At 42.1% G+C, this 16,964-nt stretch overlaps 1 protein-coding gene and 1 non-coding gene across 5 annotated transcripts in view; both read left to right on the top strand.

The window, feature by feature from the left end:
* Positions 1–16,964, top strand: part of SGSM2 (small G protein signaling modulator 2) — a 470,219-nt gene that overhangs the window by 100,096 nt on the left and 353,159 nt on the right. The window lies entirely within an intron of this gene.
* LOC137555091 (U6 spliceosomal RNA) lies at positions 16,096–16,198 on the top strand. Its single transcript, XR_011027793.1, has one exon. It is a non-coding gene; the product is annotated as a U6 spliceosomal RNA (small nuclear RNA).

Here is a 16,964-nt window from a genome sequence, read left to right as displayed (position 1 = left end):
TATATATATATATATATATATATATATATATATATATATATATTATACACACACACATATATTAGTGTATATGTGTGTGCGTGTATGTATGTATGTATATATATATATATATATACATACAGTATATACACACACAAACATCACTTCCTAGTTAGCGGCCATGTTTTTTGTTTGTAAACACGGCCTAAAACTGGCGATTAAAAGCCAGGATTGTGGCGGGTAGCGGCGGAAACTGCAAAGAGGGATCGATTGGTATGCGGTTTTTTTTCAATTATCTTTTTATTTTTCAAGAAGGAAAAGAGAACACATTTTTTATTGGTATGTTTTTGATTGTACAAATCGGACATTACAGATTCTCTTTAAACGTTGTAATAACAGGGATAAATGGGCAAATAAAATGTGTGAATTTTATTAACAGTAGCACATTTTATTTTAAAACTATAAAGGCAGAAAACTGAGAAATAATATTTTTTTTCCATTTATTATTCCAGTTAAAATTCAGTTACAATAAAATAATTGTGCCAAAATGTACCACTGACAGAAAGCCTAATTGGTGTAAAAAAAACAAAACAAGATATAGATCATTAAGTTGTGATAAGTAGTGATAACGTTATTGGCAAATTAACTAGTAAATAATGATGTTTGTGCAGCACAGCAACAAAGATAATCAGACTTGGATAGTTTATATGGCTGGTAAAGAAGCTAATCTAAAGCTAACAGAATGTACAGTATAATGTAATGTAATATATACACTTATGGGAACTTGGCAGCCTGCTGAAGTCAAAGGCTCTTAATAAAAATTAAGTAAAGCTCTTTGTTAAACCTCCTGCTGTAAATGTCAAACTGTTATTTCCCAGGAGTGGTCACATGTTCTTGTAAGGCAGCGGTGTGTCAGCTACACCGTATTTAACACTACTTTTGACACCTTCCTTCCGCTATGAATGGATGTAATACTCATTTGTTTTAATGACTTGTTGGCATTAGCCTTAACACCCTGCTGTTTCCTAAAATAGAAATGTTGATAACAATCACAGTACTAAATTTAGTTTAAAGTCACTGTGGATTAAAATAAATTGTGTTTAGTTGTAGCCGGCGCAGAGGAATCTGTATGTTATCATAGTAAATCAGATGCTTAAGTTTTGTGGTGCAAGCTGAGTGCAAGAATGAGATATGGGATTCTGTTAATAACCACATTCTAAGGTCCCCAAAGGTACTCTTCACTTAGGCCAGGGGTGTCTAAACTTTTTAGGCCAAGGACCATATTGCCGTTCTTGAGAGTGCTAGGGGCCGACTAGAGAACTTAAACAGGATTTTTGCTGATTGCTGCTAAGTACACTATGCCTGTAACATTAAGGCCTCGTTCATATTATCAAACTCAGATGGCCGTGCGATCGGAACGCAACGCACGCCATCTGCGTTTGCATACTTTGCATGGTTGATACTCATTCACTGTGGTGAATGGGTCAGCCTGCTGGCTGCATGGAATTAACAACTGTAGAGAGTTTCAGGGGCCACAAGACAAGGTTTGGGGGGCCGCATTTGGCCCTTGGGACGGTCTTTGGACATGCCTGACTTAGGCACTGGTGATGAGTGCTGCACACATCTTGGTGTTAGCGCTAGCCTTGATGGGCAATGAGCTCATGTGACCAATTCTATGTAAGCCAATGGAATCCCTGTGTCCACTGTTTAAAAATGTGTCCACCATGCATATTTTACCCAGCAGTGGTGTGAATAGCACCGTGTTTCCTGGAAAACAGCCTTTCACGATTAATGTCTAGTCATCAAAATGATCGAACATTGATTGAGGGTGGCTCTTATTTTAAAGCGGATCCGAGATGAAAAACTAACTATAACAAGTAACTTGTATATATATCTTATCTAAAGTTTAGATAAACAAGCAAACAGCTTTAATAGAATATGATTATTTCTTCCTGTGATACAATGACAGCAGCCACTTTGTTTGTAAACATTACACAGAGGCAGGCGTATTTGCATCTTGAGCAAAAAAACCTTCATCCCCCTCCTCCTCCCTCCTCCCCTCTGCCTCTGAAATCTCTGGCTAGTAATACCTCCCCCTCCTCCTGCCCAGACTGAGCTCCCATGAGTCCTCGCTACTGTCCGAAAGTGCCTTGGCTCTCTGAAAACCTGTGGGCATCGTTTGTTTAGTTTATAGGGAATTAGAGTATTAAAACAAAAACAAAAAAGTATTTGGCTTGAGGAATGCCCTATAAACAATAGGAAAGGAACACAATTATGCAATGAGTAAAAGTTCATCTCAGATCCACTTTAAAAGATTTTTAATAGATTCTTTGTTTATATAATCTAACCATATTTACAACAATAATTGAACAAGCAGTATCAAAATAAAAGCAATATGCAGGATATAGCCCATTTTAGTTCAACATAACGTAATCAGCATGGCTGTGCAGAATGACCTATATAGGAATGTCGCCAACACTGGTGCAAGAAGTCAAAGTACAGCACCAGACCAATGGAAAATATATAATTATAACAACTTTATTAATCCATAAACTGTAAAAACAATTTTAAACCATGATTTAGCAAAAAGTGGGAAAATTAATATTCATGAGGTAATTAAATGAACAATGAATAGTCAAAGATCAAATAAAACTGTAAATGCACAGGAAGGCATCACTAGCCTGCAGGCTAGTGATGCATTCTGTTGCTATGGAGGGGGGAGGAGGGACAAGGGTGTGGTGTATGATGGAGTGGGAGGAGTAAGGAGCAGAACAGAAGCATTGGCCTGTGCTCTCTTGCCGATGCATCAGGTTGCTATACACACCCTAGATTCTCAGCAGCGGAGGCACCCACTGGCTTCTTTACCCAAGATGCATGTTTCAGTTTAACTGTTCCATTTTACGCTAATTCGATTAAAAGTTTCGGTTGTGTGAAAAAAATCAAGAGAATTTTTTTCCCCGATAGATAAAATTGATCAAAATTGATGGTTTTTTGTTTTTTTCAATTTAAATCGATCTGAAAGGTTGGAAAAATCAGATCAATTTTGTCAGAAATTGAATGGTGTGGAAGGTTGTATGAAAATCATTTGACCTTATTTTAAAGGATACCCGAACTGACATGTGACATGATGAGATAGACATGTGTATGTACAGTGCCTAGCACACAAATAACTATGCTGTGTTCCTTTTTTTCTTTCTCTGCCTAAAAGAGTTAAATATCAGGTATGTAAGTGGCTGACTCAGTCCTGACTCAGACAGGAAGTGACTACAATGTGACCCTTGCTGATAAGGAATTCCAACTGTAAAACACTTTCCTAGCAGAAAATGGCTTCTGAGAGCAAGAAAGAGGTAAAAAGGGGAATTTCTTATCAGTGAGGGTCACACTGTAGTCACTTCCTGTCTGAGTCAGGACTGAGTCAGCCACTTACATATCTGATATTTACCTTTTTAGACAGAGAAAGAAAAAAAGGAACACAGCATAGTTATTTGTGTGCTAGGCACTGTACATACACATGTCTATCTCATCATGTCACATGTCAGTTCGGGTATCCTTTAAGTTTACGTTCAAGAATAAAAAAACTTTATTTGTCAAAGTGACACATTAGATAAAATGTATTCGTTCACTGTAATAAATGTAGTGTTGTTGATTAAAATAAATGAGGAGTAGATTTATTAATGTAAGGTAAATCTTCTAAGGCTGTTTGTGTTGTGTGCCTTTATACATATCAGTGATGGCACAGAGAGCACCCATAAACATCAGTCATGGCACAGAACGCCCAATACACATTTATAAATGAAAATGTGTATAATATTACATCTAATTTATATCTATGACTGTGATTGTGTCAAATTCAAACAAAATATGTGGTACATTGGTTACAAGAGTCTACTTTTTCATTTGAAAAATGATTTTTTTTTCATTGAAAAAAGATTGAAATTGTGAAATCTAAAAAAATAAATAAAAATAAAATAAAAATTGTAATGTGTGTGGCCACCATTATGGACAATAAATTATATTGGTTGATTCACTTCACATAACTTTTTGTACTAAACTCTCTCTCTGTATTTCAGGGGCGTTGCTAGGGCCTTTGATCCGGGGCCCTGGCCTGGAACCTGTTGCCATGGTGCCTCGGATCTATTGAGTGGCAGGAGGGGGCACTGGGCATAGTGGCCGGGGGGGGAAGAGCGGGCAGTTAAAAACTCACCTGCCTTCAGATTGCCGCAGGCACAGCTTCCAAGTGCTTCCGACTTCCTCCCCGCGGTGTCCGTCGTCTTGGTTACAGCATCCCCTGTGATGACATCACAGGGGGCGCTGTTACTAATGTGAGGGACGCCGCGGGGAGGAAGTCGGAAGCACATGGAGGATGTGCCTGCATGCGGCGATCTGAAGACAGGTGAGTTTTTAACTGCCCGCTGCCCCCCGCCGCTCCGCTCAGTGCCCCCTTCTACACTAGGGGAAACTGCCTATCTAATCTATGCTGGGGGAACCTACCTATCTAACTTATACTGAGGGAACCTACCTATCTAATCTATACTGGGGGACGCTGCCTATCTAACTTATACTGAGGGAACATACCTATCTAATCTATACTGGGGGAACCTACCTATCTAATCTACGCTGGGGGAACCTACCTATCTAATCTACACTGGGGAACCTACCTAGGCCTGAACGATTTTAGGAAAAGATTGAATTGCACGATTTTTGTCAGAAATTGCGATTTCGATTCTGTACACGATTTTTGCTATACAACGATGGATCAGACCGCTCCAACCATCCAGTCGCTCTCTACCTGGCGGGGGACAGTCTGCAACAACTACTATTACTGCGGTCCCCTCTCTGCCTTTCCTGTGTGTGCTGCTGGTTGGGGAGTGACAGTAATTAACACTGAAAAACGTCACCTCCCTGCTGCTGGCTGGACAGCTTCTACTAATCACCCAACCACTGGCTTCTTCACACAACTATTACACTCATCATCTGCCCTGAGCACTGATCGGTTGCATGGCGAGTCACTGCTGTCATGTCAGACAGTACTGAGCAGTGTACAGATAGGAAGTCAGCTAGATATATGTAGAGGTAGGGGAATATGAATATATATTCCCCTAACTATACATAATATATCTAGCTGCCTTCCTATCTGTACACTGCTCAGTACTGTCTGACATGACACAGCAGTGACTCCCCATGTAACATATCAGTGCTCAGGAGAGATGATGAGTGTAATAGTTGTGTGAAATAGCCAGTGGTTGGGTGATTAGTAGAAGCTGTCCAGCCAGCAGCAGGGAGGTGACGTTTTTCAGTGTTAAAATCTATTAACCCTTCGCACACTCACATGCAAATGTTCAAACAAATGCATTCACAGATTCACTCATCCAGGCACAACTGTTATCCCTACAGCTAAATTAAAAGCCAGGGTTTTAGTTCACAGAAGAATGCATTCTTATGCTTAGTCACCTATACTGCGCAGAAGTACCCAGGTAAACATAGGTGTCCTAACTCTGGCCCTGTAACATGCATAGTGCAGACATGCAAACACATTCATTGCATCAAACCTATCAATGGATTAGGAGCACACATCCTAACTTCCTCTCCTGGGAAAGACGGTGCATCTTACCAATCGCACAAGGGAGCTAACGTTATGTGTCCATGTGCACCATGCGCATACACCAGCATAAGCTGTGTGCATGCTGACAAATACATACAGGGGAAGGAGGGAGTGCACTGAATTAGACCCTAGCCACAGGGGTCAGTAGTAAAATGGAAATACATATATCCAGGCACATCGCCTCTAGTTAGGACATTAAATAAATTATTAGGGAATTATTTAATGTCCTAACTAGAGGCGATGTGCCTGGATATATGTATTTCCATTTTACTACTGACCCCTGTGGCTAGGGTCTAATTCAGTGCACTCCCTCCTTCCCCTGTATGTATTTGTCAGCATGCACACAGCTTATGCTGGTGTATGCGCATGGTGCACATGGACACATAACGTTAGCTCCCTTGTGCGATTGGTAAGATGCACCGTCTTTCCCAGGAGAGGAAGTTAGGATGTGTGCTCCTAATCCATTGATAGGTTTGATGCAATGAATGTGTTTGCATGTCTGCACTATGCATGTTACAGGGCCAGAGTTAGGACACCTATGTTTACCTGGGTACTTCTGCGCAGTATAGGTGACTAAGCATAAGAATGCATTCTTCTGTGAACTAAAACCCTGGCTTTTAATTTAGCTGTAGGGATAACAGTTGTGCCTGGATGAGTGAATCTGTGAATGCATTTGTTTGAACATTTGCATGTGAGTGTGCGAAGGGTTAATAGATTTTTGCTGTTTTCTAGCCACACCCCCTTCAGCACCTCCCTTTCCCTAATAATTTATTTAATGTCCTAACTAGAGGCGATGTGCCTGGATATATGTATTTCCATTTTACTACTGACCCCTGTGGCTAGGGTCTAATTCAGTGCACTCCCTCCTTCCCCTGTATGTATTTGTCAGCATGCACACAGCTTATGCTGGTGTATGCGCATGGTGCACATGGACACATAACGTTAGCTCCCTTGTGCGATTGGTAAGATGCACCGTCTTTCCCAGGAGAGGAAGTTAGGATGTGTGCTCCTAATCCATTGATAGGTTTGATGCAATGAATGTGTTTGCATGTCTGCACTATGCATGTTACAGGGCCAGAGTTAGGACACCTATGTTTACCTGGGTACTTCTGCGCAGTATAGGTGACTAAGCATAAGAATGCATTCTTCTGTGAACTAAAACCCTGGCTTTTAATTTAGCTGTAGGGATAACAGTTGTGCCTGGATGAGTGAATCTGTGAATGCATTTGTTTGAACATTTGCATGTGAGTGTGCGAAGGGTTAATAGATTTTTGCTGTTTTCTAGCCACACCCCCTTCAGCACCTCCCTTTCCCTAATAATTTATTTAATGTCCTAACTAGAGGCGATGTGCCTGGATATATGTATTTCCGTTTTTCAGTGTTAGTCACTGTCGCTCCCCAGCCAGGCAGCAGCTCACACACACAGGAAAGGCCGAGAGGGGACCGCAGTAATAGTAGTTGTCGCAGACTGTCCCTCGCCAGGTAGAGAGCGGACAGAAGTTTAGTTGATTACTGTGTTAATGACTCCCTGGGCAGCGCCGCGTCTCTTTTCATCTTCCGGGGTAGGGGCGGAACCAGCCGTCCTTCCCCAGTCTCCCCATTCACCAGCCTGGCTGAGTGTCATCCTGAGAGGGGAGGGGGCATGGTCCTCCTCTCCAGCACCTACAGGGCAATGTTTGTTATGTTTACACACGCAACTGAGGGGGGAGCAGAGCAATGTACCAGCGGCAGAGAAAACCGCAGGAAACCGCAGCTCTGACGATCTCAAGATCGTCTTACCCTTGATCACGATTTTTGGTTTAAAACCGAAAATCGTTCAGCCCTAAACCTACCTATGTAACCTATACTGAGGGAACCTACCTATCTAATCTATACTGGGGGACACTGCCTATCTAACCTATACTGATGGAACCTACCTATCTAATCTATACTGGGGGAACCTACCTATCGAATCTATACTGGGGGAACCTACCTATCTAACCTATACTGAGGGAACCTACCTATGTAATCTATACTGGGGGACACTGCCTATCTAACCTATACTGGGGGAACCTACCTATCTAATATATACTGGTGGATCCTACCTATCTAATCTATACTGGGGGAACCTACCTATCTAACCTATACTGAGGGAACCTACCTATCTAATCTATACTGGGGGAAGCTACCTATATAACCTATACTGGAGGAACCTACCTATCTAATCTACACTGGGGGAAGCTACCTATATAACCTATACTGGGGGAACCTACATATCTAACCTATGCTGGGGGAACCTACCTATCTAACCTACACTGGGGGAACCTAACTATCTAACCTACGCTGGGAGAACCTACCTATCTAATCTACGCTGGGGGAACCTACCTATCTAACCTATACTGGGGGAACCTACCTATATAACCTATACTGGGGGAACCTACCTATATAACCTATACTGGGGGAAACTGCTTATATAATGTATTCTGGGGAAAGCTGCCTATATAATCTATACTAGGGGAAGCTGCCTATCTAACCTATACTGGGGGAAGCTGTCTATATAATCTATACCGGGGAAGCTGCCTATCTAACCTACACGGGGGCAAGCTGCCTATATAATCTATACTGGGGGAAGCTGTCTATCTAACCTATACTGGGGGAAGCTGCCTATATAATCTATACTGGGGAAGCTGCCTATCTAACCTATACTGGGGGAAGCTGCCTATATAATCTATACTGGGGGAAGCTGCCTATCTAACCTACGCTGGGGGAAGCTACCTATCTAACCTATACTGGGGGAACCTACCTATTTAACCTATACTGGGGGAAGCTACCTATATAATCTATACTGGGGGAAGCTGCCTATCTAACCTACGCTGGGGGAAGCTACCTATCTAACCTATACTGGGGGAACCTACCTATTTAACCTATACTGGGGGAAGCTGCCTATATAATCTATACTGGGGGAAGCTGCCTATCTAACCTATGCTGGGGGAAGCTACCTATCTACAGCCAAGCAAAGCCCCAGGGCCCCAGCCCAGCAAAGCAGAGCCCTCAGCAAAGCAACCCCCCCAACCTAGCAAAGCCTCCTGGTCTCAGCCCAGCAAAGCTTACAGCCAAGCAAAGCCTAGTAAAGCTCCCAGCCCAGCAACGCCCCCCCCCCCCCCAAAGTGACCCCAGCAAATTGCCCAGCCCAGCATAGCCCCAGCCTATGACCACGCCCACTTTACACGGCATGGCCACGCCCATTTTTCGCCACTCGTTCCCTCTTGGTGCCCAGGGCCCCTGCTTTATTTATCTCTTTTTCAGGCTTTTTTGCACAGTTCAGTTCTTTCCTGACTGTAAGGATAATTTTTAAAAATATTTGTTTTATTAAAAGATGGATCACGAGTAATTAGCAGTGTTTACCAAGAAACAATTTCCTGGGGGGACACACAGCTTATTTATAGAGTATTATGTGTAAATATAGGCTGTAAAGTACTCAAGCGAAGCTGGAAAATAGAACTTCTCACAGCTGCTGATGTGTGACAGATCTCACGCTGTGTGACATCACTACATTCAGGAATATCACTGCTGGCAGCGTCTTCATTCTGGGAGCTCAATGCCACATGCTGCTTTTCAGGATTATTTTAGTTTACTGGCCTGTTGCAACTCATGTCTAATATTTCTATTGATCCCTTTTTTCCAGGCTGTGAAAGTCATTTGTCTTAGAATTTTTCCCCAGAGCAGACATGCTATCATCTGTATATTCTTTGTGGAACACAAGGAAATGCTTGAAAATAGTCTACCTACTAGAAATCTCTGCACAGGCGGCAAGTGTTCAGCTACCCAGCGGCAAATTCTTCAATAACGTGTACATGTACACATTATAAACATTTGACTTCGATCTAAACTAGCAAATACTGTATTTTTCAGAATATAAGATGCGCTTTTTATCCCCCAAAACTTATCTTTAAAAAGTCTTAAGCCTCATCAACACGGGTAGATGAGGCGGCGATCCGGCAGCTCGATTAGCCGCCGGATCGCCTCTTCCGTGTCCCTGCACGTGCCCGCCGTGTCCCCGCTCGCCGCGCGTGTGCCGGATTCGATTCCCCGCTCGTCCCCGCCGGCGCCGCTTATCTTCCGCTCGATTCCCTCCCATTGTCCCCTCGCGGGGAGCGAGCAGGGAATCGGCGGAAGCAAGATCCGTCCTGTCGGACGTCGAGGCCGCATCTACGCATGTAGATGTGGCTTTATATTCCAAAGATACGTAATAAAGTTATGCAGAGTGGACATGGAAGCTACGAGTATATTACCTGTTCCTGCCGCCATGATCCTCTCCCCCTGGCTCTGGGTCCTGCTTCTTAGTGCGTTCCTCCTATTCTGTTGTCGCAATATCCAGGAACACCGGCCACCTGCCGCCATACAGCACTGCTGGGTCCTTCGTACTCCAAGCTGTATACATGCTGTTTTACTGTACACTAGCAGCACACATGCGCCGGGGGTCACACATGATGTGCACTGCTAGTGTACAGTAAAACAGCATGTGCACAACTTGGCAGGAGCAGGTATAGTATTAAAGTGAAAGTGGCCTCTATTGTAGTTTAGTGTAGAGTCAGTGCAGTTTAGTTAAGTGTAGTGTAGTTTAGTGCAGTGTAGTGTATTTTAGTTGAGTGTAATGTAGTGCAGTGTAGTGTAGTGTAGTGTAGTGTAGTGTATTGCTGTGTAGCTTAGTTGGTCGGGCAGCAGAGATAAGTGTACTGTAGTGTGTAGTGTAACTGGTAAGGGCAGCAGTGGTTAGTGTCATGTAGCTGGGCAATGTAGTGTAGATAGAGCACCTAGGTTTAGTTTCTTTCATGATATTTGCCCTTTAAACCTAGGTGCGTCTGATATTCCAAAAAATGCGGTACATTCAGTCTCCAGTAACATGACAGCGATCATTCAGCTTTCTGTGACAGTGAAATACATTCAGTCTCCAGTAACATGACAGCAATCATTCAGCTTTCTGTGACAGTGAAATACATTCAGTCTCCAGTAACATGACAGCAATCATTCAGCTTTCTGTGACAGTGAAATACATTCAGTCTCCAGTAACATGACAGCGATCATTCAGCTTTCTGTGACAGTGAAATACATTCAGTCTCCAGTAACATGACAGCGATCATTCAGCTTTCTGTGACAGTGAAATACATTCAGTCTCCAGTAACATGACAGCGATCATTCAGCTTTCTGTGACAGTGAAATACATTCAGTCTCCAGTAACATGACAGTGATCATTCAGCTTTCTGTGACAGTGAAATACATTCAGTCTCCAGTAACATGACAGTGATTGTTCAGCTTTCTGTGACAGTGAAATACATTAAGTCTCCAGTAACATGACAGCGATCATTCAGCTTTCTGTGACAGTGAAATACATTCAGTCTCCAGTAACATGACAGTGATCATTCAGCTTTCTGTGACAGTGAAATACATTCAGTCTCCAGTAACATGACAGTGATTGTTCAGCTTTCTGTGACAGTGAAATACATTAAGTCTCCAGTAACATGACAGCGATCATTCAGCTTTCTGTGACAGTGAAATACATTCAGTCTCCAGTAACATTACAGTGATTGTTCAGCTTTCTGTAACAGTGAAATACTGTATTTTTGGACTATAAGACTCACTTATACTTCCCCCAGAAGTGTGTGTTTGTGTGTGTGTGTGTGTGGGGGGGGGGGGGGGGGGGAGTCACAGCGTCTTATAGTCCAAATGCAGGGAGTTCATGACTTATAAACGCCTGCCAATATGAACTTCCAACCCGCAGCAACGTCAGGGATTCCCTGCACTGTGCCCATGCAGAGGAGAACACAGGGACAAATGGAGGAAAAGGAGGACAGAGGTGGACACATGTGGGACATGTGGGAGAATACAGGACACAGGGAGATACAATTGGTACAAGGGGGAATAATCCACAAGATGCCCCTTTACAATGGATGCACCAGGTTTAGTATATTGGTTTTCTACCTGTTTTTGTCCTCTAAACCTAGGTGCGTCTTATGGTCAGAAGCGTCTTGTAGTCCTAAAAATGCAGTACATTCAGTCTCCAGTAACATGCCAGTGTTCACTCAAATTTCTGTGACAGTGAAATACATTCAGTCCCCAGTAACATGCCAGTGGTCACTCAAATTTCTGTGACATGGTAATATTCAATCTTTCTTCTGTGGCATTCAACAGTGGATACTTAGTATTCTGTGATATGACACTATACAGTCAGTGTCCTGTAACATGACAGCGGGTACTCAGCCTTCTTTCATATTGTGGCCACTTAACCTCATGTGATAAAGCAGTGAGCAGTCTTTAAACTTGCTCTAGCAGAGAGTTGGAGATCCTTTTCTTGCACAGCAAATTTACAGTTTTTTACTCAGTACTGTTCATTGGAGGCCATATTTCTTATTGATTTTGTAAGACATCATATAAGGTATGCCTTATGTGTTTTCTTGTGGCTGAGATGTTATGGATGAGTCATAGGAAGCCATATTGCTCTGTAATTCACTCATTGTATCGTACCACTGGAAAGTGCCTACGTGGATGAAAGTCATGGCATGGCCTGTTGACGTCTGTCCTTATAGGTCATCATCCTGTGCAACCCTTTGTTCCTGGTGTGATTAATGCTGAGTGACTGGATGAGAAGCAGTGATGCTGCACCTCCTGTTTGATGTCATTTGTACAGGATGCTGGGGGAATGGAGATGCATCTGCATGTGTGTTTGTGACAGAGCTTTGTACAAGACATAATCTATATGCAGAGATGGGACAAGGTCCTCCAGCATCCAAGGCTGAGACACCAAAGTGCGCCTCTCTATCCCTACCACCCCATTCATTATACATTGATTGCTGAGAGACTAAAAGGCGCCCCAGGGCCCCAACACCTTAATCTCTAGTTATCTGGCTTGCAGTCACTGCCATGTATCCCCTTTTCTTATTTCTCTTTGCTTCAAACACAATAGAGGAATGATAACTGAGTGAGTTGTGTGCCCCCTCCTACACTGCGCCCTGAGGCTGGAGCCTCTCTCACCTCTGCCTCAGCCGGCCCTGTCTATATGTATTTACAATTTTCACGTGCAATCTTCTATACTTAGGAAATCATTAGGTCAAACTAACTCTCATCCAAATTCTTGTATGGTCAGCCCCTCCTTTTTCAGTTAAAGAGGAACTCCAGTGAAAATAATGCAATAAAAAAGTGCTTCATTTTTACAATAATTATACATAAATGATTTAGTCAGTGTTTGCTCATTGTAAAATCTTTCCTCTCCCCGATTTACATTCTGACATTTATTACATGGTGACATTTTTACTGTGAGCAGGTTATGTAGCTGCTGCTAGCTGTTTTGGCTGTTAGAGACAGCTGTAAACAGCTAATTCCTGTCTGTGAACCTTGTTACATTGTAACAAACTGCCAAAAGTACTGCGGTCCCAGAGCTTCTTGTGGGAGGGGTTTCAGCACAAAATCAGTCATACAGCACCCTCTGATGGTCTGTTTGTGAAAAGCAATATATTTCTCATGTAAAAGGGGGTATCAGCTACTGATTGGGATAAAGTTCAATTCTTGGTTGGAGTTTCTCTTTTTTTTTTAACCAACAAAGTTTATTGAAGCATATAAAGTAAGTACAGGCAACAATGCATTAGCAACAGGATGGAAGTTGAAGAACGTGCAGGGATACAACCATACAGAGTTATTGCAGTCAATGATACATTCCAATGGGGTATTAATATTTTGCAAATTAACATTCTGGCAAGTTGCAGGTTATTACAGATAAGGGGGATTATGTGCAATAAAAGAGCCGCACTGCATGACTTTATTACAGCAGGTACTGGTATGGAGTTTCTCTTTAAAGGGAACCTGAAGTGAGAAGTAAATGGAGGGTGCCATATTTATTTCCTTTCAACTGCTTAAGGACCGCGTCACGCCAATGGGCTTGACCGTGGCAGCAACACCAGGACCGCCTAACGCCGATTGGCGTGAAGTTCTGTGGCTGGCTTTTGCAGGAGATTGCACGCCGCTGCGCGCGCATCTCCCTCACGGCCAAGAGCGATTCTCACCTTTCAGGTGCTCATCCCTTTCATTTGCCAATAGCTTAATCACTACTAATCACAATGAAATGTTCTATATCTTGTTTTTTTTCCACCACCAATTGGGCTTTTTGGGGTTGATATTTGTTTTCAGTAATTACTTTATTTTCTATGCATTTTAAAGGGGAAAACAAGGAAAAAATAAAAAAAATACACAGTTTCTCCAATTTTGCCTCTGATATTTAACATGAAAATTAGGACAATGTTTACACAGACATTATTGTACATTGTCATTTTAGAACACTTGGTTATATAGTGTTCATTTAACTATCACTTTAAAGAGAACCTGTATTCTTGTTTCCCAGACATCAGCCAGGAAGAACTCGTTGAACTAGAGTTTTACAGCAGACCTAAAATCAGTTTTTAATAGAGATAGGAGGTGGTATATGGTTAGTGGGGTTGGCAAAGGGCCTTTTGAAATGTGAGAACTACTGAGAGTGTTAAATGTACTCCTCTAATAACTACAGTCATGTCTTTAGTTCTACCTCCTCTTCCCTACTGAAGGAGATCCTGCTTTGTCAAGTGCTTGTCAGCCAAGTGCTTCATTCATTCATAAAGTACTTATGTAGCAAGCACTTGTACAGCTGCAGCTACAGTGGGGAGGAACTGGAAATGGAGTGATGATCATTGCTGTAAGAAGGTAAAATATGGGGGGAGGGGCTTCATTACAAGATATGCCATGTACCTCATAATGGCCACACAATTTGTAGTCTTCTCTACACCACTAACCATAAAGTTGCATTTAAAATAAAGGGAAAGGAACAAATAAAACCTATTTGGCACCCACAGAGTAAGATAAGAAAAGCATATTGCACTGGGTTCTGCTGTGTCGTGAGTCTTTATAATTGCATTCGTTATTCTCCTTTGCACTAATCAAGGCATAAGGAGGCTCCACATGCTATAGCCATCTCCTCTCCCTTTTTCTGTGGTATTCTTGTTAAGCCAGAGAGAAGAGGTCTTCTGGACGATGTGTTAAACCCATTTCACAAGAGTGAAGAAGGTCAGCATAATTATACGATTGCTAAGCATGGTGTGGTGTCATCTTGACATGATAGTATGAGCTGAGTTAAAATGTAAATTTCACCTGCTAGAAAGACAAGGATGGAAATGAGTCATTATCCATTATTCCGACGAGCTGATAAAAGGCTTTCAAGAGCTTATTCATACCCCTATAGAAATACTCAGGACAAGACCAGAGGAATATGAAGTCTGATGAGAGCACAAAGTGGAAGGAGAATAACATGGTTCTTTGTGTGTGTGTATGAGGATGGGTGTGTCATTAATTTGTGCTGTATGATTCCTTTCTATACTGCCAGACTGTCTAATACATAATACATGTACAAAATACCAGATACATTTTTTTTATATGCATATCTCATCAAACAGGGAATTAAAATTAGCCAGACAAAGGCTAAAGCTACTTACTGGTCTGAACTTGGCCGTGGAGAGTGATAACGGCTGTCATAGCCAAGAATCGGTAGTCAGAATAGCATGTGTACAATGGCCTCAATTCACTAAGATCACGCTGGAGATAATAAGGCAAGAGAAAACTTGCCACCACACAGTGAGAGAGTTATCTTATCTCTTCATTCCCTAAAGTGAACCTCCGGACTAAAAATCTACTCAGCAGAACTGAAAAGGCTTGGTGTTTCTTTAACAGTTTCACAGCATCAGTTCTTTTTCTTACCAAAGCATCATTTTTAGCTGCATTTTCATCTAAGCTCCACCCATCAAAGAAAAAAAGCCCGGGCTTTTTTTCCCCTGATGCTGTGCAGAGCATGGTGGGATTTCCTATGTTGTTGTACACATTGCCTAGCAACTGGGAGAGGTGCTCAGGACACAGGACAGTTGGAACTGTGTCTCATGCTCCGTCACCTCCTTTGAAGCAAAAAGATGGCTGCCATCATGAAATCAAACATTTGCATGTTCTTTTAAAACAGGGTGGGTAAGAGATTATATTACCTATCTATTTTAATTAACATAACTAATGTAACTTAATGACAGTATGTTTGTTTAGGCTGGAGTTCCTCTTTAAGTTACCTCCTCTGTAGTTATTTTCACACGCATTTAATTAACAGCCTGTCTAGAATTCTGGAGTTATTTTAAGAATTGAAGAGTTAACTCAAAGACAGAAGAGTTAACTTTAGGTTGCCTGAGGTAAAATGGTTCCTGAATACTACATGCCTCATCACCATGGTGATAACTATAGAAACGTTATTAAAGACAGGTGATAAGCTTATTGAATTGAGGCCATTGTCTGATAAAGATCGGTACATTATCCCTTGAGCAGCAGAGATCCCGAGACAATCCCCCCCATGCACTTGCAAGACTGTCAGCAGGAATCAGGGCTTAATGCTTTGGATGACAGATCCCGGCCCAGTTCTATACAAAGTATCACTAGCCTTATGTTGCTATGGAGGGGGGCGGAGGGACAATGAGAGTGCATGACAGGTGTTTGCTTCGGTAGCACATATACTACAATTGGAGCAATACAGAGATTAGCATGCACCTGTGCAAAGATAACACGCAAATTTGTGAAATGTTCCACATTTTTTGACAGATTATCTATGACTTGGGCCTGCTGGTATCGGTTCCTGGGGACCCAGGACTATGCTGATGTCATGATGTAGGTCCTCCCAAGGGCAACTATTTTGTGCGCAAGATAACACTTTATCTCTGCCCTTCTGTGAGTGGTGGATTAAATCCCATTAGTGAGGTTAATACCAACAGTTGGATTCCGTTTGATTAGTAAAATGTTACCACCACAGAACCAGGTTCCTCTCCACAAGGTTGTCAAAATGATGAGTCTCCCTTCTGTGCTTCTATACCCGACTCTTTCCTTGCAACTATACTTGTCTCTCTTTTCTTCTCTCTTTTTTCCCTCTCTTTTACTTCTCTTGAACCTTTACTATTCTTTTTTGTTTGGTTCCTGGTCAAAATCTTTATGGTTTTTACTTACTTTGTAATATCTATACAGAACTGGTGGTTCTGTGGGACTTTTAGAGATACCTTCTCTATCCTTGTTATAAATGGTTTTTATAGCTGATTTTGAATGCATATAGGTATAGGGGACACCTGATCCATGAAAATTACTACTTGTTTTAGATGCTGTCCTGATTATGATTTCATGTTTACTTTTGCTGTGAATTGCTTGAATTGGATAATCTGATAACTCAAAACCATTTTCTAAATTCTAACTTTGGATAGTGTGGATAAGGGTTAGAAACTCTGGGTGTTTGTTGTGGGTTCTGTGTTTTCTTCTCTTCAATAGTCAAATTCCCCCTGAGTCCCTGACATCTTCATGGGACCTACATGTGGCT

The sequence above is a fragment of the Hyperolius riggenbachi genome, chromosome 2, assembly GCF_040937935.1.
Source record: "Hyperolius riggenbachi isolate aHypRig1 chromosome 2, aHypRig1.pri, whole genome shotgun sequence".
NCBI classification, from domain to species: domain Eukaryota; kingdom Metazoa; phylum Chordata; class Amphibia; order Anura; family Hyperoliidae; genus Hyperolius; species Hyperolius riggenbachi.
Note: the sequence above shows the minus strand (reverse complement) of the source record. Positions and strands in the feature narration are given on the sequence as shown.